General features: G+C 49.3%; 31 non-coding genes across 31 annotated transcripts; 10 read left to right on the top strand and 21 right to left on the bottom strand.

Moving 5' to 3' along the window:
* Positions 1–121: 121 nt before the first annotated feature.
* LOC132145801 (U5 spliceosomal RNA) lies at positions 122–236 on the bottom strand. Its single transcript, XR_009434566.1, has one exon. It is a non-coding gene; the product is annotated as a U5 spliceosomal RNA (small nuclear RNA).
* Positions 237–1303: 1067 nt separating this feature from the next.
* trnad-guc (transfer RNA aspartic acid (anticodon GUC)) lies at positions 1304–1375 on the top strand. The gene has a single exon. It is a non-coding gene; the product is annotated as a tRNA-Asp (tRNA).
* Positions 1376–1843: 468 nt separating this feature from the next.
* LOC132145941 (U5 spliceosomal RNA) lies at positions 1844–1958 on the bottom strand. Its single transcript, XR_009434700.1, has one exon. It is a non-coding gene; the product is annotated as a U5 spliceosomal RNA (small nuclear RNA).
* Positions 1959–3025: 1067 nt separating this feature from the next.
* On the top strand, positions 3026–3097 carry trnad-guc (transfer RNA aspartic acid (anticodon GUC)). Its single transcript has one exon. It is a non-coding gene; the product is annotated as a tRNA-Asp (tRNA).
* A 103-nt stretch (positions 3098–3200) lies between these two features.
* Positions 3201–3272, bottom strand: trnag-ucc (transfer RNA glycine (anticodon UCC)). Its single transcript has one exon. It is a non-coding gene; the product is annotated as a tRNA-Gly (tRNA).
* Positions 3273–3565: 293 nt separating this feature from the next.
* On the bottom strand, positions 3566–3680 carry LOC132145878 (U5 spliceosomal RNA). The gene has a single exon (XR_009434639.1). It is a non-coding gene; the product is annotated as a U5 spliceosomal RNA (small nuclear RNA).
* A 1066-nt stretch (positions 3681–4746) lies between these two features.
* On the top strand, positions 4747–4818 carry trnad-guc (transfer RNA aspartic acid (anticodon GUC)). The gene has a single exon. It is a non-coding gene; the product is annotated as a tRNA-Asp (tRNA).
* A 467-nt stretch (positions 4819–5285) lies between these two features.
* LOC132145968 (U5 spliceosomal RNA) lies at positions 5286–5400 on the bottom strand. Its single transcript, XR_009434726.1, has one exon. It is a non-coding gene; the product is annotated as a U5 spliceosomal RNA (small nuclear RNA).
* Positions 5401–6638: 1238 nt separating this feature from the next.
* trnag-ucc (transfer RNA glycine (anticodon UCC)) lies at positions 6639–6710 on the bottom strand. Its single transcript has one exon. It is a non-coding gene; the product is annotated as a tRNA-Gly (tRNA).
* Positions 6711–6996: 286 nt separating this feature from the next.
* Positions 6997–7111, bottom strand: LOC132145861 (U5 spliceosomal RNA). The gene has a single exon (XR_009434623.1). It is a non-coding gene; the product is annotated as a U5 spliceosomal RNA (small nuclear RNA).
* Positions 7112–8178: 1067 nt separating this feature from the next.
* trnad-guc (transfer RNA aspartic acid (anticodon GUC)) lies at positions 8179–8250 on the top strand. Its single transcript has one exon. It is a non-coding gene; the product is annotated as a tRNA-Asp (tRNA).
* Positions 8251–8718: 468 nt separating this feature from the next.
* On the bottom strand, positions 8719–8833 carry LOC132145940 (U5 spliceosomal RNA). Its single transcript, XR_009434699.1, has one exon. It is a non-coding gene; the product is annotated as a U5 spliceosomal RNA (small nuclear RNA).
* A 1068-nt stretch (positions 8834–9901) lies between these two features.
* Positions 9902–9973, top strand: trnad-guc (transfer RNA aspartic acid (anticodon GUC)). The gene has a single exon. It is a non-coding gene; the product is annotated as a tRNA-Asp (tRNA).
* A 103-nt stretch (positions 9974–10076) lies between these two features.
* Positions 10077–10148, bottom strand: trnag-ucc (transfer RNA glycine (anticodon UCC)). The gene has a single exon. It is a non-coding gene; the product is annotated as a tRNA-Gly (tRNA).
* Positions 10149–10441: 293 nt separating this feature from the next.
* Positions 10442–10556, bottom strand: LOC132146047 (U5 spliceosomal RNA). Its single transcript, XR_009434797.1, has one exon. It is a non-coding gene; the product is annotated as a U5 spliceosomal RNA (small nuclear RNA).
* Positions 10557–11622: 1066 nt separating this feature from the next.
* trnad-guc (transfer RNA aspartic acid (anticodon GUC)) lies at positions 11623–11694 on the top strand. The gene has a single exon. It is a non-coding gene; the product is annotated as a tRNA-Asp (tRNA).
* Positions 11695–12161: 467 nt separating this feature from the next.
* On the bottom strand, positions 12162–12276 carry LOC132145967 (U5 spliceosomal RNA). The gene has a single exon (XR_009434725.1). It is a non-coding gene; the product is annotated as a U5 spliceosomal RNA (small nuclear RNA).
* Positions 12277–13339: 1063 nt separating this feature from the next.
* On the top strand, positions 13340–13411 carry trnad-guc (transfer RNA aspartic acid (anticodon GUC)). Its single transcript has one exon. It is a non-coding gene; the product is annotated as a tRNA-Asp (tRNA).
* Positions 13412–13514: 103 nt separating this feature from the next.
* trnag-ucc (transfer RNA glycine (anticodon UCC)) lies at positions 13515–13586 on the bottom strand. Its single transcript has one exon. It is a non-coding gene; the product is annotated as a tRNA-Gly (tRNA).
* Positions 13587–13879: 293 nt separating this feature from the next.
* On the bottom strand, positions 13880–13994 carry LOC132146010 (U5 spliceosomal RNA). The gene has a single exon (XR_009434763.1). It is a non-coding gene; the product is annotated as a U5 spliceosomal RNA (small nuclear RNA).
* A 1246-nt stretch (positions 13995–15240) lies between these two features.
* On the bottom strand, positions 15241–15312 carry trnag-ccc (transfer RNA glycine (anticodon CCC)). Its single transcript has one exon. It is a non-coding gene; the product is annotated as a tRNA-Gly (tRNA).
* A 293-nt stretch (positions 15313–15605) lies between these two features.
* LOC132146100 (U5 spliceosomal RNA) lies at positions 15606–15720 on the bottom strand. The gene has a single exon (XR_009434848.1). It is a non-coding gene; the product is annotated as a U5 spliceosomal RNA (small nuclear RNA).
* Positions 15721–16797: 1077 nt separating this feature from the next.
* trnad-guc (transfer RNA aspartic acid (anticodon GUC)) lies at positions 16798–16869 on the top strand. Its single transcript has one exon. It is a non-coding gene; the product is annotated as a tRNA-Asp (tRNA).
* A 475-nt stretch (positions 16870–17344) lies between these two features.
* Positions 17345–17459, bottom strand: LOC132146019 (U5 spliceosomal RNA). The gene has a single exon (XR_009434771.1). It is a non-coding gene; the product is annotated as a U5 spliceosomal RNA (small nuclear RNA).
* Positions 17460–18526: 1067 nt separating this feature from the next.
* Positions 18527–18598, top strand: trnad-guc (transfer RNA aspartic acid (anticodon GUC)). The gene has a single exon. It is a non-coding gene; the product is annotated as a tRNA-Asp (tRNA).
* Positions 18599–19066: 468 nt separating this feature from the next.
* On the bottom strand, positions 19067–19182 carry LOC132146034 (U5 spliceosomal RNA). The gene has a single exon (XR_009434785.1). It is a non-coding gene; the product is annotated as a U5 spliceosomal RNA (small nuclear RNA).
* A 1241-nt stretch (positions 19183–20423) lies between these two features.
* trnag-ucc (transfer RNA glycine (anticodon UCC)) lies at positions 20424–20495 on the bottom strand. The gene has a single exon. It is a non-coding gene; the product is annotated as a tRNA-Gly (tRNA).
* A 293-nt stretch (positions 20496–20788) lies between these two features.
* LOC132145923 (U5 spliceosomal RNA) lies at positions 20789–20903 on the bottom strand. Its single transcript, XR_009434682.1, has one exon. It is a non-coding gene; the product is annotated as a U5 spliceosomal RNA (small nuclear RNA).
* Positions 20904–21988: 1085 nt separating this feature from the next.
* Positions 21989–22060, top strand: trnad-guc (transfer RNA aspartic acid (anticodon GUC)). Its single transcript has one exon. It is a non-coding gene; the product is annotated as a tRNA-Asp (tRNA).
* A 103-nt stretch (positions 22061–22163) lies between these two features.
* trnag-ucc (transfer RNA glycine (anticodon UCC)) lies at positions 22164–22235 on the bottom strand. The gene has a single exon. It is a non-coding gene; the product is annotated as a tRNA-Gly (tRNA).
* Positions 22236–22528: 293 nt separating this feature from the next.
* Positions 22529–22644, bottom strand: LOC132145765 (U5 spliceosomal RNA). Its single transcript, XR_009434532.1, has one exon. It is a non-coding gene; the product is annotated as a U5 spliceosomal RNA (small nuclear RNA).
* Between the last annotated feature and the right edge of the window lie 675 nt (positions 22645–23319).

Raw genomic sequence — 23319 nt, 5'->3', positions numbered from 1 at the left:
AAACATTAAGTGCTGACAGCGCAAACGCAGAGAGTGCAAATACAGACGAATACCAATGGCACGCCCTCCTGCAGCGTGTTGGCGGACGGCCAAATTGATTCTGCTCTTGACATTTCAATGTAGCTCTGCTGTGAGCAGAGCACCCAAAAATACAGGTCACTCGCAAAAGTTCCCCTCCACGGAAATCTTTAGTAAAAGGCGAAAGATTTATGCGACAATGAAGAGAAACTCGAGCTGTGTCTATGACCACTCCGGCCTGTGCGCTGCCTCTGGTAAACCACTACGCTCGCCAAGGGTCATCAAGGGTGACGACGCCTGCCCACATGCGTTTCGTCAGCACCCCCCCCCACTCCAAAAGGGAGCAGTAAAACTCACAAAAGTCCACTCGGTCCACCAATAACCACAAGCCCAATCAAGGCAATCTCTTTCTCATGCCTCCATCTGAAAAGTTGGAGAAAATCTTATATGAATAAAAGAGTCTTTTAAAGAAATCCCTTATTCCGAGGTCACCGTAGCCACCAGATCCAGTCTGTATCCAGATCAGTGGGCCGCTTCAGTCACCCGGATCCAGTCAGTATCCAGACAAGATGGTTGATCAACACCTAGAAAGGACCTCTATGGCCCTGAAACACAGCGGAGACCGGGACAACTAGATGAGCCCCAGATACAGATCCCCTGTAAAGACCTTGTCTCAGACGACCACCAGGACAAGACCACAGGAAACAGATGATTCTTCTGCACAGTCTGATTTTCTGCAGCCTGGAGCTGATTTGCTGGTTTCTTCTGACCAGAGGAGAACTGTCTCCCCGACTGAGCCTGGTTTCTCACCGGGTTTTTTCTCCATTTTTTCACCGATCGAGTTTTGGTTCCTTGCCTCTGTCGCCTCTGGCAGGCATAGCTGGGGACACTTCATGTACAGCGATATCGTTGACTTGATTGCAAATTATTGCACAGATACTATTTAAACTGAACTTAGCTGAATGATGACATCACCGATTTCAATGACGAAATGCCTTTAACTGTCATTTTGCTTTATTGACGCACTGTGTTCCTAATTAATGTTGTTCAGTTGCATTGACACAATCCTTTTTGTTTAAAGCGCAATTTAAAAAAAAAAAAAAAGAGTCCAAACAATGACCCCTGCAACGGGTAGTGTTCCAAATGTTATGCGACTTTAGCTAATGATGGGTCCATCCGGAATTTGACGGTGCTAGGGCTGTGTCAGCGTCAGAAAAAGCCATGCATTGTTCAGTTATGTCGGTGCAGTAGCGTCGGTTGGGGGAGAAACGGCAGCATGCGCAGCTCCTCGTTAGTATAGTGGACAGTATCTCCGCCTGTCACGCGGAAGACCGGGGTTCGATTCCCCGACGGGGAGAGCTAGCTCTTTTCGGCTTCCGAATGATCCATCAAAAAGTTTTGGGAGGAGCCACAGGTCACAGAAGGAGTTCTGCTTCGACATCAGCCCGAGCCAAAGGACATGCGTTGGCTGGGAATCGAACCCGGGTCAACTGCTGGGAAGGCAGCTATGCTCACCACTATACCACCAACGCAGTCAGCAGTCAGCCACTTGCGCCGTCGCTAAGAAGGCTCGAAGTGCACGAGTCGCCGATAGGGCTAGAGGAGCTGATGAGATCTTTGTTTGGACCCGTCACTAAAGAGAGCCTTCCAGAGTTTGCATCCCGTCACGTACAAGAAAGTGCTGCCTTCCCATGCCAGCTAAATAAACATTAAGTGCTGACAGCGCAAACGCAGAGAGTGCAAATACAGACGAAGACCAATGGCACGCCCTCCTGCAGCGTTTTGGCGGACGGCCAAATTGATTCTGCTCTTGACATTTCGATATAGCTCTGCTGTGAGCAGAGCACCCAAAAATACAGGTCACTCGCAAAAGTTCCCCTCCACGGAAATCTTTAGTAAAAGGCGAAAGATTTATGTGACAATGAAGAGAAACTCGAGCTGTGTCTACGACCACTCCGGCCTGTGCGCTGCCTCTGGTAAACCACTACGCTCGCCAAGGGTCATCAAGGGTGACGACGCCTGCCCACATGCGTTTCGTCAGCCCCCCCCCCAAAAAGTCCAAAAGGGAGAAGTAAAACTCACAAAAGTCCACTCGGTCCACCAATAACCACAAGCCCAATCAAGGCAATCTCTTTCTCATGCCTCCATCTGAAAAGTTGGAGAAAATCTTATATGAATAAAAGAGTCTTTTAAAGAAATCCCTTATTCCGAGGTCAACGTAGCCACCAGATCCAGTCTGTATCCAGATCAGTGGGCCGCTTCAGTCACCCGGATCCAGTCAGTATCCAGACAAGATGGTTGATCAACACCTAGAAAGGACCTCTATGGCCCTGAAACACAGCGGAGACCGGGACAACTAGATGAGCCCCAGATACAGATCCCCTGTAAAGACCTTGTCTCAGACGACCACCAGGACAAGACCACAGGAAACAGATGATTCTTCTGCACAGTCTGACTTTTCTGCAGCCTGGAGCTGATTTGCTGGTTTCTTCTGACCAGAGGAGAACTGTCTCCCCGACTGAGCCTGGTTTCTCACCGGGTTTTTTCTCCATTTTTTCACCGATCGAGTTTTGGTTCCTTGCCTCTGTCGCCTCTGGCAGGCATAGCTGGGGACACTTCATGTACAGCGATATCGTTGACTTGATTGCAAATTATTGCACAGATACTATTTAAACTGAACTTAGCTGAATGATGACATCACCGATTTCAATGACGAAATGCCTTTAACTGTCATTTTGCTTTATTGACGCACTGTGTTCCTAATTAATGTTGTTCAGTTGCATTGACACAATCCTTTTTGTTTAAAGCGCAATTTAAAAAAAAAAAGAGTCCAAACAATGACCCCTGCAACGGGCAGTGTTCCAAATGTTATGCGACTTTAGCTAATGATGGGTCCACCCGGAATTTGACGGTGCTAGGGCTGTGTCAGCGTCAGAAAAAGCCATGCATTGTTCAGTTATGTCGGTGCAGTAGCGTCGGTTGGGGGAGAAACAGCAGCATGCGCAGCTCCTCGTTAGTATAGTGGACAGTATCTCCGCCTGTCACGCGGAAGACCGGGGTTCGATTCCCCGACGGGGAGAGCTAGCTCTTTTCGGCTTCCGAATGATCCATCCAAAAGTTTTGGGAGGAGCCACAGGTCACAGAAGGAGTTCTGCTTCGACATCAGCCCGAGCCAAAGGACTTGCGTTGGCCGGGAATCGAACCCGGGTCAACTGCTTGGAAGGCAGCTATGCTCACCACTATACCACCAACGCAGTCAGCAGTCAGCCACTTGCGCCGTCGCTAAGAAGGCTCGAAGTGCACGAGTCGCCGATAGGGCTAGAGGAGCTGATGAGATCTTTGTTTGGACCCGACACTAAAGAGAGCCTTCCAGAGTTTGCATCCCGTCACGTACAAGAAAGTGCTGCCTTCCCATGCCAGCTAAATAAACATTAAGTGCTGACAGCGCAAACGCAGAGAGTGCAAATACAGACGAAAACCAGTGGCACGCCCTCCTGCAGCGTGTTGGCGGACGGCCAAATTGATTCTGCTCTTGACATTTCGATGTAGCTCTGCTGTGAGCAGAGCACCCAAAATTACAGGTCACTCGCAAAAGTTCCCCTCCACGGAAATCTTTAGTAAAAGGCGAAAGATTTATGCGACAATGAAGAGAAACTCGAGCTGTGTCTACGACCACTCCGGCCTGTGCGCTGCCTCTGGTAAACCACTACGCTCGCCAAGGGTCATCAAGGGTGACGACGCCTGCCCACATGCGTTTCGTCAGCCCCCCCCCCCCACTCCAAAAGGGAGCAGTAAAACTCACAAAAGTCCACTCGGTCCACCAATAACCAGAAGCCCAATCAAGGCAATCTCTTTCTCATGCCTCCATCTGAAAAGTTGGAGAAAATCTTATATGAATAAAAGAGTCTTTTAAAGAAATCCCTTATTCCGAGGTCACCGTAGCCACCAGATCCAATCTGTATCCAGATCAGTGGGCCGCTTCAGTCACCCGGATCATGTCAGTATCCAGACAAGATGGTTGATCAACACCTAGAAAGGACCTCTATGGCCCTGAAACACCTCTAGCCCTATCGGACAACTAGATGAGCCCCAGATACAGATCCCCTGTAAAGACCTTGTCTCAGACGACCACCAGGACAAGACCACAGGAAACAGATGATTCTTCTGCACATTCTGACTTTTCTGCAGCCTGGAGCTGATTTGCTGGTTTCTTCTGACCAGAGGAGAACTGTCTCCCCGACTGAGCCTGGTTTCTCACCGGGTTTTTTCTCCATTTTTTCACCGATCGAGTTTTGGTTCCTTGCCTCTGTCGCCTCTGGCAGGCATAGCTGGGGACACTTCATGTACAGCGATAACGTTGACTTGATTGCAAATTATTGCACAGATACTATTTAAACTGAACTTAGCTGAATGATGACATCACCGATTTCAATGACGAAATGCCTTTAACTGTCATTTTGCTTTATTGACGCACTGTGTTCCTAATTAATGTTGTTCAGTTGCATTGACACAATCCTTTTTGTTTAAAGCGCAATTAAAAAAAAAAAGAGTCCAAACAATGACCCCTGCAACGGGTAGTGTTCCAAATGTTATGCGACTTTAGCTAATGATGGGTCCATCCGGAATTTGACGGTGCTAGGGCTGTGTCAGCGTCAGAAAAAGCCATGCATTGTTCAGTTATGTCGGTGCAGTAGCGTCGGTTGGGGGAGAAACGGCAGGATGCGCAGCTCCTCGTTGGTATAGTGGACAGTATCTCCGCCTGTCACGCGGAAGACCGGGGTTCGATTCCCCGACGGGGAGAGCTAGCTCTTTTCGGCTTCCGAACGATCCATCCAAAAGTTTTGGGAGGAGCCACAGGTCACAGAAGGAGTTCTGCTTCGACATCAGCCCGAGCCAAAGGACATGCGTTGGCCGGGAATCGAACCCAGGTCAACTGCTTGGAGGGCAGCTATGCTCACCACTATACCACCAACGCAGTCAGCAGTCAGCCACTTGCGCCGTCGTTAAGAAGGCTCGAAGTGCACGAGTCGCCGATAGGGCTAGAGGAGCTGATGAGATCTTTGTTTGGACCGTCACTAAAGAGAGCCTTCCAGAGTTTGCATCCCGTCACGTACAAGAAAGTGCTGCCTTCCCATGCCAGCTAAATAAACATTAAGTGCTGACAGCGCAAACGCAGAGAGTGCAAATACAGACGAAGACCAGTGGCACGCCCTCCTGCAGCGTGTTGGCGGACGGCCAAATTGATTCTGCTCTTGACATTTCGATGTAGCTCTGCTGTGAGCAGAGCACCCAAAAATACAGGTCACTCGCAAAAGTTCCCCTCCATGGAAATCTTTAGTAAAAGGCGAAAGATTTATGCGACAATGAAGAGAAACTCGAGCTGTGTCTACGACCACTCCGGCCTGTGCGATGCCTCTGGTAAACCACTACGCTCGCCAAGGGTCATCAAGGGTGACGACGCCTGCCCACATGCGTTTCGTCAGCCCCCCCCCCACTCCAAAAGGGAGAAGTAAAACTCACAAAAGTCCACTCGGTCCACCAATAACCACAAGCCCAATCAAGGCAATCTCTTTCTCATGCCTCCATCTGAAAAGTTGGAGAAAATCTTATATGAATAAAAGAGTCTTTTAAAGAAATCCCTTATTCCGAGGTCAACGTAGCCACCAGATCCAGTCTGTATCCAGATCAGTGGGCCGCTTCAGTCACCCGGATCCAGTCAGTATCCAGACAAGATGGTTGATCAACACCTAGAAAGGACCTCTATGGCCCTGAAACACAGCGGAGACCGGGACAACTAGATGAGCCCCAGATACAGATCCCCTGTAAAGACCTTGTCTCAGACGACCACCAGGACAAGACCACAGGAAACAGATGATTCTTCTGCACAGTCTGACTTTTCTGCAGCCTGGAGCTGATTTGCTGGTTTCTTCTGACCAGAGGAGAACTGTCTCCCCGACTGAGCCTGGTTTCTCACCGGGTTTTTTCTCCATTTTTTCACCGATCGAGTTTTGGTTCCTTGCCTCTGTCGCCTCTGGCAGGCATAGCTGGGGACACTTCATGTACAGCGATATCGTTGACTTGATTGCAAATTATTGCACAGATACTATTTAAACTGAACTTAGCTGAATGATGACATCACCGATTTCAATGACGAAATGCCTTTAACTGTCATTTTGCTTTATTGACGCACTGTGTTCCTAATTAATGTTGTTCAGTTGCATTGACACAATCCTTTTTGTTTAAAGCGCAATTTAAAAAAAAAAAGAGTCCAAACAATGACCCCTGCAACGGGCAGTGTTCCAAATGTTATGCGACTTTAGCTAATGATGGGTCCACCCGGAATTTGACGGTGCTAGGGCTGTGTCAGCGTCAGAAAAAGCCATGCATTGTTCAGTTATGTCGGTGCAGTAGCGTCGGTTGGGGGAGAAACGGCAGCATGCGCAGCTTCTCGTTAGTATAGTGGACAGTATCTCCGCCTGTCACGCGGAAGACTGGGGTTCGATTCCCCGACGGGGAGAGCTAGCTCTTTTCGGCTTCCGAATGATCCATCAAAAAGTTTTGGGAGGAGCCACAGGTCACAGAAGGAGTTCTGCTTCGACATCAGCCCGAGCCAAAGGACATGCGTTGGCCGGGAATCGAACCCGGGTCAACTGCTTGGAAGGCAGCTATGCTCACCACTATACCACCAACGCAGTCAGCCACTTGCGCCGTCGCTAAGAAGGCTCGAAGTGCACGAGTCGCCGATAGGGCTAGAGGAGCTGATGAGATCTTTGTTTGGACCCGTCACTAAAGAGAGCCTTCCAGAGTTTGCATCCCGTCACGTACAAGAAAGTGCTGCCTTCCCATGCCAGCTAAATAAACATTAAGTGCTGACAGCGCAAACGCAGAGAGTGCAAATACAGACGAATACCAATGGAACGCCCTCCTGCAGCGTGTTGGCGGACGGCCAAATTGATTCTGCTCTTGACATTTCAATGTAGCTCTGCTGTGAGCAGAGCACCCAAAAATACAGGTCACTCGCAAAAGTTCCCCTCCACGGAAATCTTTAGTAAAAGGCAAAAGATTTATGCGACAATGAAGAGAAACTCGAGCTGTGTCTATGACCACTCCGGCCTGTGCGCTGCCTCTGGTAAACCACTACGCTCGCCAAGGGTCATCAAGGGTGACGACGCCTGCCCACATGCGTTTCGTCAGCACCCCCCCCCACTCCAAAAGGGAGCAGTAAAACTCACAAAAGTCCACTCGGTCCACCAATAACCACAAGCCCAATCAAGGCAATCTCTTTCTCATGCCTCCATCTGAAAAGTTGGAGAAAATCTTATATGAATAAAAGAGTCTTTTAAAGAAATCCCTTATTCCGAGGTCACCGTAGCCACCAGATCCAGTCTGTATCCAGATCAGTGGGCCGCTTCAGTCACCCGGATCCAGTCAGTATCCAGACAAGATGGTTGATCAACACCTAGAAAGGACCTCTATGGCCCTGAAACACAGCGGAGACCGGGACAACTAGATGAGCCCCAGATACAGATCCCCTGTAAAGACCTTGTCTCAGACGACCACCAGGACAAGACCACAGGAAACAGATGATTCTTCTGCACAGTCTGATTTTCTGCAGCCTGGAGCTGATTTGCTGGTTTCTTCTGACCAGAGGAGAACTGTCTCCCCGACTGAGCCTGGTTTCTCACCGGGTTTTTTCTCCATTTTTTCACCGATCGAGTTTTGGTTCCTTGCCTCTGTCGCCTCTGGCAGGCATAGCTGGGGACACTTCATGTACAGCGATATCGTTGACTTGATTGCAAATTATTGCACAGATACTATTTAAACTGAACTTAGCTGAATGATGACATCACCGATTTCAATGACGAAATGCCTTTAACTGTCATTTTGCTTTATTGACGCACTGTGTTCCTAATTAATGTTGTTCAGTTGCATTGACACAATCCTTTTTGTTTAAAGCGCAATTTAAAAAAAAAAAAAAAGAGTCCAAACAATGACCCCTGCAACGGGTAGTTTTCCAAATGTTATGCGACTTTAGCTAATGATGGGTCCATCCGGAATTTGACGGTGCTAGGGCTGTGTCAGCGTCAGAAAAAGCCATGCATTGTTCAGTTATGTCGGTGCAGTAGCGTCGGTTGGGGGAGAAACGGCAGCATGCGCAGCTCCTCGTTAGTATAGTGGACAGTATCTCCGCCTGTCACGCGGAAGACCGGGGTTCGATTCCCCGACGGGGAGAGCTAGCTCTTTTCGGCTTCCGAATGATCCATCAAAAAGTTTTGGGAGGAGCCACAGGTCACAGAAGGAGTTCTGCTTCGACATCAGCCCGAGCCAAAGGACATGCGTTGGCTGGGAATCGAACCCGGGTCAACTGCTGGGAAGGCAGCTATGCTCACCACTATACCACCAACGCAGTCAGCAGTCAGCCACTTGCGCCGTCGCTAAGAAGGCTCGAAGTGCACGAGTCGCCGATAGGGCTAGAGGAGCTGATGAGATCTTTGTTTGGACCCGTCACTAAAGAGAGCCTTCCAGAGTTTGCATCCCGTCACGTACAAGAAAGTGCTGCCTTCCCATGCCAGCTAAATAAACATTAAGTGCTGACAGCGCAAACGCAGAGAGTGCAAATACAGACGAAGACCAGTGGCACGCCCTCCTGCAGCGTTTTGGCGGACGGCCAAATTGATTCTGCTCTTGACATTTCGATATAGCTCTGCTGTGAGCAGAGCACCCAAAAATACAGGTCACTCGCAAAAGTTCCCCTCCACGGAAATCTTTAGTAAAAGGCGAAAGATTTATGTGACAATGAAGAGAAACTCGAGCTGTGTCTACGACCACTCCGGCCTGTGCGCTGCCTCTGGTAAACCACTACGCTCGCCAAGGGTCATCAAGGGTGACGACGCCTGCCCACATGCGTTTCGTCAGCCCCCCCCCCCAAAAAGTCCAAAAGGGAGAAGTAAAACTCACAAAAGTCCACTCGGTCCACCAATAACCACAAGCCCAATCAAGGCAATCTCTTTCTCATGCCTCCATCTGAAAAGTTGGAGAAAATCTTATATGAATAAAAGAGTCTTTTAAAGAAATCCCTTATTCCGAGGTCAACGTAGCCACCAGATCCAGTCTGTATCCAGATCAGTGGGCCGCTTCAGTCACCCGGATCCAGTCAGTATCCAGACAAGATGGTTGATCAACACCTAGAAAGGACCTCTATGGCCCTGAAACACAGCGGAGACCGGGACAACTAGATGAGCCCCAGATACAGATCCCCTGTAAAGACCTTGTCTCAGACGACCACCAGGACAAGACCACAGGAAACAGATGATTCTTCTGCACAGTCTGACTTTTCTGCAGCCTGGAGCTGATTTGCTGGTTTCTTCTGACCAGAGGAGAACTGTCTCCCCGACTGAGCCTGGTTTCTCACCGGGTTTTTTCTCCATTTTTTCACCGATCGAGTTTTGGTTCCTTGCCTCTGTCGCCTCTGGCAGGCATAGCTGGGGACACTTCATGTACAGCGATATCGTTGACTTGATTGCAAATTATTGCACAGATACTATTTAAACTGAACTTAGCTGAATGATGACATCACCGATTTCAATGACGAAATGCCTTTAACTGTCATTTTGCTTTATTGACGCACTGTGTTCCTAATTAATGTTGTTCAGTTGCATTGACACAATCCTTTTTGTTTAAAGCGCAATTTAAAAAAAAAAAGAGTCCAAACAATGACCCCTGCAACGGGCAGTGTTCCAAATGTTATGCGACTTTAGCTAATGATGGGTCCACCCGGAATTTGACGGTGCTAGGGCTGTGTCAGCGTCAGAAAAAGCCATGCATTGTTCAGTTATGTCGGTGCAGTAGCGTCGGTTGGGGGAGAAACGGCAGCATGCGCAGCTCCTCGTTAGTATAGTGGACAGTATCTCCGCCTGTCACGCGGAAGACCGGGGTTCGATTCCCCGACGGGGAGAGCTAGCTCTTTTCGGCTTCCGAATGATCCATCCAAAAGTTTTGGGAGGAGCCACAGGTCACAGAAGGAGTTCTGCTTCGACATCAGCCCGAGCCAAAGGACTTGCGTTGGCCGGGAATCGAACCCGGGTCAACTGCTTGGAAGGCAGCTATGCTCACCACTATACCACCAACGCAGTCAGCAGTCAGCCACTTGCGCCGTCGCTAAGAAGGCTCGAAGTGCACGAGTCGCCGATAGGGCTAGAGGAGCTGATGAGATCTTTGTTTGGACCCGACACTAAAGAGAGCCTTCCAGAGTTTGCATCCCGTCACGTACAAGAAAGTGCTGCCTTCCCATGCCAGCTAAATAAACATTAAGTGCTGACAGCGCAAACGCAGAGAGTGCAAATACAGACGAAAACCAGTGGCACGCCCTCCTGCAGCGTGTTGGCGGACGGCCAAATTGATTCTGCTCTTGACATTTCGATGTAGCTCTGCTGTGAGCAGAGCACCCAAAATTACAGGTCACTCGCAAAAGTTCCCCTCCACGGGAATCTTTAGTAAAAGGCGAAAGATTTATGCGACAATGAAGAGAAACTCGAGCTGTGTCTACGACCACTCCGGCCTGTGCGCTGCCTCTGGTAAACCACTACGCTCGCCAAGGGTCATCAAGGGTGACGACGCCTGCCCACATGCGTTTCGTCAGCCCCCCCCCCCCACTCCAAAAGGGAGCAGTAAAACTCACAAAAGTCCACTCGGTCCACCAATAACCAGAAGCCCAATCAAGGCAATCTCTTTCTCATGCCTCCATCTGAAAAGTTGGAGAAAATCTTATATGAATAAAAGAGTCTTTTAAAGAAATCCCTTATTCCGAGGTCACCGTAGCCACCAGATCCAATCTGTATCCAGATCAGTGGGCCGCTTCAGTCACCCGGATCATGTCAGTATCCAGACAAGATGGTTGATCAACACCTAGAAAGGACCTCTATGGCCCTGAAACACCTCTAGCCCTATCGGACAACTAGATGAGCCCCAGATACAGATCCCCTGTAAAGACCTTGTCTCAGACGACCACCAGGACAAGACCACAGGAAACAGATGATTCTTCTGCACATTCTGACTTTTCTGCAGCCTGGAGCTGATTTGCTGGTTTCTTCTGACCAGAGGAGAACTGTCTCCCCGACTGAGCCTGGTTTCTCACCGGGTTTTTTCTCCATTTTTTCACCGATCGAGTTTTGGTTCCTTGCCTCTGTCGCCTCTGGCAGGCATAGCTGGGGACACTTCATGTACAGCGATAACGTTGACTTGATTGCAAATTATTGCACAGATACTATTTAAACTGAACTTAGCTGAATGATGACATCACCGATTTCAATGACGAAATGCCTTTAACTGTCATTTTGCTTTATTGACGCACTGTGTTCCTAATTAATGTTGTTCAGTTGCATTGACACAATCCTTTTTGTTTAAAGCGCAATTAAAAAAAAAAAGAGTCCAAACAATGACCCCTGCAACGGGTAGTGTTCCAAATGTTATGCGACTTTAGCTAATGATGGGTCCATCCGGAATTTGACGGTGCTAGGGCTGTGTCAGCGTCAGAAAAAGCCATGCATTGTTCAGTTATGTCGGTGCAGTAGCGTCGGTTGGGGGAGAAACGGCAGCATGCGCAGCTCCTCGTTGGTATAGTGGACAGTATCTCCGCCTGTCACGCGGAAGACCGGGGTTCGATTCCCCGACGGGGAGAGCTAGCTCTTTTCGGCTTCCGAACGATCCATCCAAAAGTTTTGGGAGGAACCACAGGTCACAGAAGGAGTTCTGCTTCGACATCAGCCCGAGCCAAAGGACATGCGTTGGCCGGGAATCGAACCCAGGTCAACTGCTTGGAAGGCAGCTATGCTCACCACTATACCACCAACGCAGTCAGCAGTCAGCCACTTGCGCCGTCGTTAAGAAGGCTCGAAGTGCACGAGTCGCCGATAGGGCTAGAGGAGCTGATGAGATCTTTGTTTGGACCGTCACTATAGAGAGCCTTCCAGAGTTTGCATCCCGTCACGTACAAGAAAGTGCTGCCTTCCCATGCCAGCTAAATAAACATTAAGTGCTGACAGCGCAAACGCAGAGAGTGCAAATACAGACGAAGACCAGTGGCACGCCCTCCTGCAGCGTGTTGGCGGACGGCCAAATTGATTCTGCTCTTGACATTTCGATGTAGCTCTGCTGTGAGCAGAGCACCCAAAAATACAGGTCACTCGCAAAAGTTCCCCTCCATGGAAATCTTTAGTAAAAGGCGAAAGATTTATGCGACAATGAAGAGAAACTCGAGCTGTGTCTACGACCACTCCGGCCTGTGCGATGCCTCTGGTAAACCACTACGCTCGCCAAGGGTCATCAAGGGTGACGACGCGTGCCCACATGCGTTTCGTCAGCCCCCCCCCCCCCCCCCACTCCAAAAGGGAGAAGTAAAACTCACAAAAGTCCACTCGGTCCACCAATAACCAGAAGCCCAATCAAGGCAATCTCTTTCTCATGCCTCCATCTGAAAAGTTGGAGAAAATCTTATATGAATAAAAGAGTCTTTTAAAGAAATCCCTTATTCCGAGGTCACCGTAGCCACCAGATCCAATCTGTATCCAGATCAGTGGGCCGCTTCAGTCACCCGGATCATGTCAGTATCCAGACAAGATGGTTGATCAACACCTAGAAAGGACCTCTATGGCCCTGAAACACCTCTAGCCCTATCGGACAACTAGATGAGCCCCAGATACAGATCCCCTGTAAAGACCTTGTCTCAGACGACCACCAGGACAAGACCACAGGAAACAGATGATTCTTCTGCACATTCTGACTTTTCTGCAGCCTGGAGCTGATTTGCTGGTTTCTTCTGACCAGAGGAGAACTGTCTCCCCGACTGAGCCTGGTTTCTCACCGTGTTTTTTCTCCATTTTTTCACCGATCGAGTTTTGGTTCCTTGCCTCTGTCGCCTCTGGCAGGCATAGCTGGGGACACTTCATGTACAGCGATAACGTTGACTTGATTGCAAATTATTGCACAGATACTATTTAAACTGAACTTAGCTGAATGATGACATCACCGATTTCAATGACGAAATGCCTTTAACTGTCATTTTGCTTTATTGACGCACTGTGTTCCTAATTAATGTTGTTCAGTTGCATTGACACAATCCTTTTTGTTTAAAGCGCAATTTAAAAAAAAAAACAATGACCCCTGCAACGGGCAGTGTTCCAAATGTTATGCGACTTTAGCTAATGATGGGTCCACCCGGAATTTGACGGTGCTAGGGCTGTGTCAGCGTCAGAAAAAGCCATGCATTGTTCAGTTATGTCGGTGCAGTAGCGTCGGTTGGGGGAGAAACGGCAGCATGCGCAGCTCCTCGTTAGTATAGTGGACAGTATCTCCGCCTGTCACGCGGAAGACCGGGGTTCGATTCCCCGACGGGGAGAGCTAGCTCTTTTCGGCTTCCGAATGATCCATCCAAAAGTTTTGGGAGGAGCCACAGGTCACAGAAGGAGTTCTGCTTCGACATCAGCCCGAGCCAAAGGACTTGCGTTGGCCGGGAATCGAACCCGGGTCAACTGCTTGGAAGGCAGCTATGCTCACCACTATACCACCAACGCAGTCAGCAGTCAGCCACTTGCGCCGTCGTTAAGAAGGCTCGAAGTGCACGAGTCGCCGATAGGGCTAGAGGAGCTGATGAGATCTTTGTTTGGACCCGTCACTAAAGAGAGCCTTCCAGAGTTTGCATCCCGTCAAGTACAAGAAAGTGCTGCCTTCCCATGCCAGCTAAATAAACATTAAGTGCTGACAGCGCAAACGCAGAGAGTGCAAATACAGACGAAGACCAGTGGCACGCCCTCCTGCAGCGTGTTGGCGGACGGCCAAATTGATTCTGCTCTTGACATTTCGATGTAGCTCTGCTGTGAGCAGAGCACCCAAAAATACAGGTCACTCGCAAAAGTTCCCCTCCATGGAAATCTTTAGTAAAAGGCGAAAGATTTATCCGACAATGAAGAGAAACTCGAGCTGTGTCTACGACCACTCCGGCCTGTGCGATGCCTCTGGTAAACCACTACACTCGCCAAGGGTCATCAAGGGTGACGACGCCTGCCCACATGCGTTTCGTCAGCCCCCCCCCCCCCCCCCCCCACTCCAAAAGGGAGAAGTAAAACTCACAAAAGTCCACTCGGTCCACCAATAACCACAAGCCCAATCAAGGCAATCTCTTTCTCATGCCTCCATCTGAAAAGTTGGAGAAAATCTTATATGAATAAAAGAGTCTTTTAAAGAAATCCCTTATTCCAAGGTCACCGTAGCCACCAGATCCAGTCTGTATCCAGATCAGTGGGCCGCTTCAGTCACCCGGATCCAGTCAGTATCCAGACAAGATGGTTGATCAACACCTAGAAAGGACCTCTATGGCCCTGAAACACAGCGGAGACCGGGACAACTAGATGAGCCCCAGATACAGATCCCCTGTAAAGACCTTGTCTCAGACGACCACCAGGACAAGACCACAGGAAACAGATGATTCTTCTGCACAGTCTGACTTTTCTGCAGCCTGGAGCTGATTTGCTGATTTCTTCTGACCAGAGGAGAACTGTCTCCCCGACTGAGCCTGGTTTCTCACCGGGTTTTTTCTCCATTTTTTCACCGATCGAGTTTTGGTTCCTTGCCTCTGTCGCCTCTGGCAGGCATAGCTGGGGACACTTCATGTACAGCGATATCGTTGACTTGATTGCAAATTATTGCACAGATACTATTTAAACTGAACTTAGCTGAATGATGACATCACCGATTTCAATGACGAAATGCCTTTAACTGTCATTTTGCTTTATTGACGCACTGTGTTCCTAATTAATGTTGTTCAGTTGCATTGACACAATCCTTTTTGTTTAAAGCGCAATTTAAAAAGAACAGTCCAAACAATGACCCCTGCAACGGGTAGTGTTCCAAATGTTATGCGACTTTAGCTAATGATGGGTCCATCCGTAATTTGACGGTGCTAGGGCTGTGTCAGCGTCAGAAAAAGCCATGCATTGTTCAGTTATGTCGGTGCAGTAGCGTCGGTTGGGGGAGAAACGGCAGCATGCGCAGCTCCTCGTTAGTATAGTTGACAGTATCTCCGCCTGTCACGCGGAAGACTGGGGTTCGATTCCCCGACGGGGAGAGCTAGCTCTTTTCGGCTTCCGAATGATCCATCCAAAAGTTTTGGGAGGAGCCACAGGTCACAGAAGGAGTTCTGCTTCGACATCAGCCCGAGCCAAAAGACAATGCGTTGGCTGGGAATCGAACCCGGGTCAACTGCTTGGGAGGCAGCTATGCTCACCACTATACCACCAACGCAGTCAGCAGTCAGCCACTTGCGCCGTCGCTAAGAAGGCTCGAAGTGCACGAGTCGCCGATAGGGCTAGAGGAGCTGATGAGATCTTTGTTTGGACCCGTCACTAAAGAGAGCCTTCCAGAGTTTGCATCCCGTCACGTACAAGAAAGTGCTGCCTTCCCATGCCAGCTAAATAAACATTAAGTGCTGACAGCGCAAACGCAGAGAGTGCAAATACAGACGAAGACCAGTGGCACGCCCTCCTGCAGCGTGTTGGCGGACGGCCAAATTGATTCTGCTCTTGACATTTCGATGTAGCTCTGCTGTGAGCAGAGCACCCAAAATTACAGGTCACTCGCAAAAGTTCCCCTCCACGGAAATCTTTAGTAAAAGGCGAAAGATTTATGCGACAATGAAGAGCAGCTGTGTCTACGACCACTCCGGCCTGTGCGCTGCCTCTGGTAAACCACTACGCTCGCCAAGGGTCATCAAGGGTGACGACGCCTGCCCACATGCGTTTCGTCAGCCCCCCCCCCCCCCCCCCCCACTCCAAAAGGGAGCAGTAAAACTCACAAAAGTCCACTCGGTCCACCAATAACCACAAGCCCAATCAAGGCAATCTCTTTCTCATGCCTCCATCTGAAAAGTTGGAGAAAATCTTATATGAATAAAAGAGTATGTTAAAGAAATCCCTTATTCCGAGGTCACCGTAGCCACCAGATCCAGTCTGTATCCAGATCAGTGGGCCGCTTCAGTCACCCGGATCCAGTCAGTATCCAGACAAGATGGTTGATCAACACCTAGAAAGGACCTCTATGGCCCTGAAACACAGCGGAGACCGGGACAACTAGATGAGCCCCAGATACAGATCCCCTGTAAAGACCTTGTCTCAGACGACCACCAGGACAAGACCACAGGAAACAGATGATTCTTCTGCACAGTCTGACTTTTCTGCAGCCTGGAGCTGATTTGCTGGTTTCTTCTGACCAGAGGAGAACTGTCTCCCCGACTGAGCCTGGTTTCTCACCGGGTTTTTTCTCCATTTTTTCACCGATCGAGTTTTGGTTCCTTGCCTCTGTCGCCTCTGGCAGGCATAGCTGGGGACACTTCATGTACAGCGATATCGTTGACTTGATTGCAAATTATTGCACAGATACTATTTAAACTGAACTTAGCTGAATGATGACATCACCGATTTCAATGACGAAATGCCTTTAACTGTCATTTTGCTTTATTGACGCACTGTGTTCCTAATTAATGTTGTTCAGTTGCATTGACACAATCCTTTTTGTTTAAAGCGCAATTTAAAAAAAAAAAAAAAAAAAAAGAGTCCAAACAATGACCCCTGCAACGGGTAGTGTTCCAAATGTTATGCGACTTTAGCTAATGATGGGTCCATCCGGAATTTGACGGTGCTAGGGCTGTGTCAGCTTCAGAAAAAGCCATGCATTGTTCAGTTATGTCGGTGCAGTAGCGTCGGTTGGGGGAGAAACGGCAGCATGCGCAGCTCCTCGTTAGTATAGTGGACAGTATCTCCGCCTGTCACGCGGAAGACCGGGGTTCGATTCCCCGACGGGGAGAGCTAGCTCTTTTCGGCTTCCGAATGATCCATCCAAAAGTTTTGGGAGGAGCCACAGGTCACAGAAGGAGTTCTGCTTCGACATCAGCCCGAGCCAAAGGACATGCGTTGGCCGGGAATCGAACCCGGGTCAACTGCTAGGAAGGCAGCTATGCTCACCACTATACCACCAACGCAGTCAGCAGTCAGCAGTCAGCCACTTGCGCCGTCGCTAAGAAGGCTCGAAGTGCACAAGTCGCCGATAGGGCAAGAGGAGCTGATGAGATCTTTGTTTGGACCCGTCACTAAAGAGAGCCTTCCAGAGTTTGCATCCCGTCACGTACAAGAAAGTGCGGCCTTCCCATGCCAGCTAAATAAACATTAAGTGCTGACAGCGCAAACGCAGAGAGTGCAAATACAGACGAAGACCAGTGGCACGCCCTCCTGCAGCGTGTTGGCGGACGGCCAAATTGATTCTGCTCTTGACATTTCGATGTAGCTCTGCTGTGAGCAGAGCACCCAAAAATACAGGTCACTCGCAAAAGTTCCCCTCCACGGAAATCTTTAATAAAAGGCGAAAGATTTATGCGACAATGAAGAGAAACTCGAGCTGTGTCTACGACCACTCCGGCCTGTGCACTGCCTCTGGTAAACCACTACGCTCGCCAAGGGTCATCAAGGGTGACGACGCCTGCCCACATGCGTTTCGTCAGCCCCCCCCCCCCCACTCCAAAAGGGAGCAGTAAAACTCACAAAAGTCCACTCGGTCCACCAATAACCACAAGCCCAATCAAGGCAATCTCTTTCTCATGCCTCCATCTGAAAAGTTGGAGAAAATCTTATATGAATAAAAGAGTCTTTTAAAGAAATCCCTTATTCCGAGGTCACCGTAGCCACCAGATCCAGTCTGTATCCAGATCAGTGGGCCGCTTCAGTCACCCGGATCCAGTCAGTATCCAGACAAGATGGTTGGTCAACACCTAGAAAGGACCTCTATGGCCCTGAAACACAGCGGAGACCGGGACAACTAGATGAGCCCCAGATACAGATCCCCTGTAAAGACCTTGTCTCAGACGACCACCAGGACAAGACCACAGGAAACAGATGATTCTTCTGCACAGTCTGACTTTTCTGCAGCCTGGAGCTGATTTGCTGGTTTCTTCTGACCAGAGGAGAACTGTCTCCCCGACTGAGCCTGGTTTCTCACCGGGTTTTTTCTCCATTTTTTCACCGATCGAGTTTTGGTTCCTTGCCTCTGTCGCCTCTGGCAGGCATAGCTGGGGACACTTCATGTACAGCGATATCGTTGACTTGATTGCAAATTATTGCACAGATACTATTTAAACTGAACTTAGCTGAATGATGACATCACCGATTTCAATGACGAAATGCCTTTAACTGTCATTTTGCTTTATTGACGCACTGTGTTCCTAATTAATGTTGTTCAGTTGCATTGACACAATCCTTTTTGTTTAAAGCGCAATTTAAAAAAAAAAAAGAGTCCAAACAATGACCCCTGCAACGGGTAGTGTTCCAAATGTTATGCGACTTTAGCTAATGATGGGTCCACCCGGAATTTGACGGTGCTAGGGCTGTGTCAGCGTCAGTAAAAGCCATGCATTGTTCAGTTATGTCGGTGCAGTAGCGTCGGTTGGGGGAGAAACGGCAGCATGCGCAGCTCCTCGTTAGTATAGTGGACAGTATCTCCGCCTGTCACGCGGAAGACCGGGGTTCGATTCCCCGACGGGGAGAGCTAGCTCTTTTCGGCTTCCGAATGATCCATCCAAAAGTTTTGGGAGGAGCCACAGGCCACAGAAGGAGTTCTGCTTCGACATCAGCCCGAGCCAAAGGACATGCGTTGGCCGGGAATCGAACCCGGGTCAACTGCTAGGAAGGCAGCTATGCTCACCACTATACCACCAACGCAGTCAGCAGTCAGCCACTTGCGCCGTCGCTAAGAAGGCTCGAAGTGCACGAGTCGCCGATAGGGCAAGAGGAGCTGATGAGATCTTTGTTTGGACCCGTCACTAAAGAGAGCCTTCCAGAGTTTGCATCCCGTCACGTACAAGAAAGTGCGGCCTTCCCATGCCAGCTAAATAAACATTAAGTGCTGACAGCGCAAACGCAGAGAGTGCAAATACAGACGAAGACCAGTGGCACGCCCTCCTGCAGCGTGTTGGCGGACGGCCAAATTGATTCTGCTCTTGACATTTCGATGTAGCTCTGCTGTGAGCAGAGCACCCAAAAATACAGGTCACTCGCAAAAGTTCCCCTCCACGGAAATCTTTAATAAAAGGCGAAAGATTTATGCGACAATGAAGAGAAACTTGAGCTGTGTCTACGACCACTCCGGCCTGTGCACTGCCTCTGGTAAACCACTACGCTCGCCAAGGGTCATCAAGGGTGACGACGCCTGCCCACATGCGTTTCGTCAGCCCCCCCCCCCCCACTCCAAAAGGGAGCAGTAAAACTCACAAAAGTCCACTCGGTCCACCAATAACCACAAGCCCAATCAAGGCAATCTCTTTCTCATGCCTCCATCTGAAAAGTTGGAGAAAATCTTATATGAATAAAAGAGTCTTTTAAAGAAATCCCTTATTCCGAGGTCACCGTAGCCACCAGATCCAGTCTGTATCCAGATCAGTGGGCCGCTTCAGTCACCCGGATCCAGTCAGTATCCAGACAAGATGGTTGATCAACACCTAGAAAGGACCTCTATGGCCCTGAAACACAGCGGAGACCGGGACAACTAGATGAGCCCCAGATACAGATCCCCTGTAAAGACCTTGTCTCAGACGACCACCAGGACAAGACCACAGGAAACAGATGATTCTTCTGCACAGTCTGACTTTTCTGCAGCCTGGAGCTGATTTGCTGGTTTCTTCTGACCAGAGGAGAACTGTCTCCCCGACTGAGCCTGGTTTCTCACCGGGTTTTTTCTCCATTTTTTCACCGATCGAGTTTTGGTTCCTTGCCTCTGTCGCCTCTGGCAGGCATAGCTGGGGACACTTCATGTACAGCGATATCGTTGACTTGATTGCAAATTATTGCACAGATACTATTTAAACTGAACTTAGCTGAATGATGACATCACCGATTTCAATGACGAAATGCCTTTAACTGTCATTTTGCTTTATTGACGCACTGTGTTCCTAATTAATGTTGTTCAGTTGCATTGACACAATCCTTTTTGTTTAAAGCGCAATTTAAAAAAAAAAAAGAGTCCAAACAATGACCCCTGCAACGGGTAGTGTTCCAAATGTTATGCGACTTTAGCTAATGATGGGTCCACCCGGAATTTGACGGTGCTAGGGCTGTGTCAGCGTCAGTAAAAGCCATGCATTGTTCAGTTATGTCGGTGCAGTAGCGTCGGTTGGGGGAGAAACGGCAGCATGCGCAGCTCCTCGTTAGTATAGTGGACAGTATCTCTGCCTGTCACGCGGAAGACCGGGGTTCGATTCCCCGACGGGGAGAGCTAGCTCTTTTCGGCTTCCGAATGATCCATCCAAAAGTTTTGGGAGGAGCCACAGGTCACAGAAGGAGTTCTGCTTCGACATCAGCCCGAGCCAAAGGACTTGCGTTGGCCGGGAATCGAACCCGGGTCAACTGCTTGGAAGGCAGCTATGCTCACCACTATACCACCAACGCAGTCAGCAGTCAGCCACTTGCGCCGTCGTTAAGAAGGCTCGAAGTGCACGAGTCGCCGATAGGGCTAGAGGAGCTGATGAGATCTTTGTTTGGACCCGTCACTAAAGAGAGCCTTTCAGAGTTTGCATCCCGTCACGTACAAGAAAGTGCTGCCTTCCCATGCCAGCTAAATAAACATTAAGTGCTGACAGCGCAAACGCAGAGAGTGCAAATACAGACGAAGACCAGTGGCACGCCCTCCTGCAGCGTGTTGGCGGACGGCCAAATTGATTCTGCTCTTGACATTTCGATGTGGCTCTGCTGTGAGCAGAGCACCCAAAAATACAGGTCACTCGCAAAAGTTCCCCTCCATGGAAATCTTTAGTAAAAGGCGAAAGATTTATGCGACAATGAAGAGAAACTCGAGCTGTGTCTACGACCACTCCGGCCTGTGCGATGCCTCTGGTAAACCACTACGCTCGCCAAGGGTCATCAAGGGTGACGACGCCTGCCCACATGCGTTTCGTCAGCCCCCCCATCCCCCCCCCCCACTCCAAAAGGGAGAAGTAAAACTCACAAAAGTCCACTCGGTCCACCAATAACCACAAGCCCAATCAAGGCAATCTCTTTCTCATGCCTCCATCTGAAAAGTTGGAGAAAATCTTATATGAATAAAAGAGTCTTTTAAAGAAATCCCTTATTCCAAGGTCACCGTAGCCACCAGATCCAGTCTGTATCCAGATCAGTGGGCCGCTTCAGTCAACCGGATCCAGTCAGTATCCAGACAAGATGGTTGATCAACACCTAGAAAGGACCTCTATGGCCCTGAAACACAGCGGAGACCGGGACAACTAGATGAGCTCCAGATACAGATCCCCTGTAAAGACCTTGTCTCAGACGACCACCAGGACAAGACCACAGGAAACAGATGATTCTTCTGCACAGTCTGACTTTTCTGCAGCCTGGAGCTGATTTGCTGATTTCTTCTGACCAGAGGAGAACTGTCTCCCCGACTGAGCCTGGTTTCTCACCGGGTTTTTTCTCCATTTTTTCACCGATCGAGTTTTGGTTCCTTGCCTCTGTCGCCTCTGGCAGGCATAGCTGGGGACACTTCATGTACAGCGATATCGTTGACTTGATTGCAAATTATTGCACAGATACTATTTAAACTGAACTTAGCTGAATGATGACATCACCGATTTCAATGACGAAATGCCTTTAACTGTCATTTTGCTTTATTGACGCACTGTGTTCCTAATTAATGTTGTTCAGTTGCATTGACACAATCCTTTTTGTTTAAAGCGCAATTTAAAAAAAAAAAAAAAAAAAAAAAGAGTTCAAACAATGACCCCTGCAACGGGTAGTGTTCCAAATGTTATGCGACTTTAGCTAATGATGGGTCCATCCGGAATTTGACGGTGCTAGGGCTGTGTCAGCGTCAGAAAAAGCCATGCATTGTTCAGTTATGTCGGTGCAGTAGCGTCGGTTGGGGGAGAAATGGCAGCATGCGCAGCTCCTCGTTAGTATAGTGGACAGTATCTCCGCCTGTCACGCGGAAGACCGGGGTTCGATTCCCCGACGGGGAGAGCTAGCTCTTTTCGGCTTCCGAATGATCCATCCAAAAGTTTTGGGAGGAGCCACAGGTCACAGAAGGAGTTCTGCTTCGACATCAGCCCGAGCCAAAGGACATGCGTTGGCCGGGAATCGAACCCGGGTCAACTGCTTGGAAGGCAGCTATGCTCACCACTATACCACCAACGCAGTCAGCAGTCAGCCACTTGCGCCGTCGCTAAGAAGGCTCGAAGTGCACTAGTCGCCGATAGGGCTAGAGGAGCTGATGAGATCTTTGTTTGGACCCGTCACTAAAGAGAGCCTTCCAGAGTTTGCATCCCGTCACGTACAAGAAAGTGCGGCCTTCCCATGCCAGCTAAATAAACATTAAGTGCTGACAGCGCAAACGCAGAGAGTGCAAATACAGACGAAGATCAGTGGCACGCCCTCCTGCAGCGTGTTGGCGGACGGCCAAATTGATTCTGTTCTTGACATTTCGATGTAGCTCTGCTGTGAGCAGAGCACCCAAAAATACAGGTCACTCACAAAAGTTCCCCTCCACGGAAATCTTTAGTAAAAGGCGAAAGATTTATGCGACAATGAAGAGAAACTCGAGCTGTGTCTACGACCACTCCGGCCTGTGCGCTGCCTCTGGTAAACCACTACGCTCGCCAAGGGTCATCAAGGGTGACGACGCCTGCCCACATGCGTTTCGTCAGCCCCCCCCCCCACTCCAAAAGGGAGCAGTAAATCTCACAAAAGTCCACTCGGTCCACCAATAACCACAAGCCCAATCAAGGCAATCTCTTTCTCATGCCTCCATCTGAAAAGTTGGAGAAAATCTTATATGAATAAAAGAGTCTTTTAAAGAAATCCCTTATTCCGAGGTCACCGTAGCCACCAGATCCAGTCTGTATCCAGATCAGTGGGCCGCTTCAGTCACCCGGATCAAGTCAGTATCCAGACAAGATGGTTGATCAACACCTAGAAAGGACCTCTAAGGCCCTGAAACACAGCGGAGACCGGGACAACTAGATGAGCCCCAGATACAGATCCCCTGTAAAGACCTTGTCTCAGACGACCACCAGGACAAGACCACAGGAAACAGATGATTCTTCTGCACAGTCTGACTTTTCTGCAGCCTGGAGCTGATTTGCTGGTTTCTTTTGACCAGAGGAGAACTGTCTCCCCGACTGAGCCTGGTTTCTCACCGGGTTTTTTCTCCATTTTTTCACCGATCGAGTTTTGGTTCCTTGCCTCTGTCGCCTCTGGCAGGCATAGCTGGGGACACTTC

This window comes from Carassius carassius, chromosome 8, assembly GCF_963082965.1.
Source record: "Carassius carassius chromosome 8, fCarCar2.1, whole genome shotgun sequence".
Lineage (NCBI taxonomy): Eukaryota > Metazoa > Chordata > Actinopteri > Cypriniformes > Cyprinidae > Carassius > Carassius carassius.
Note: the sequence above shows the minus strand (reverse complement) of the source record. Positions and strands in the feature narration are given on the sequence as shown.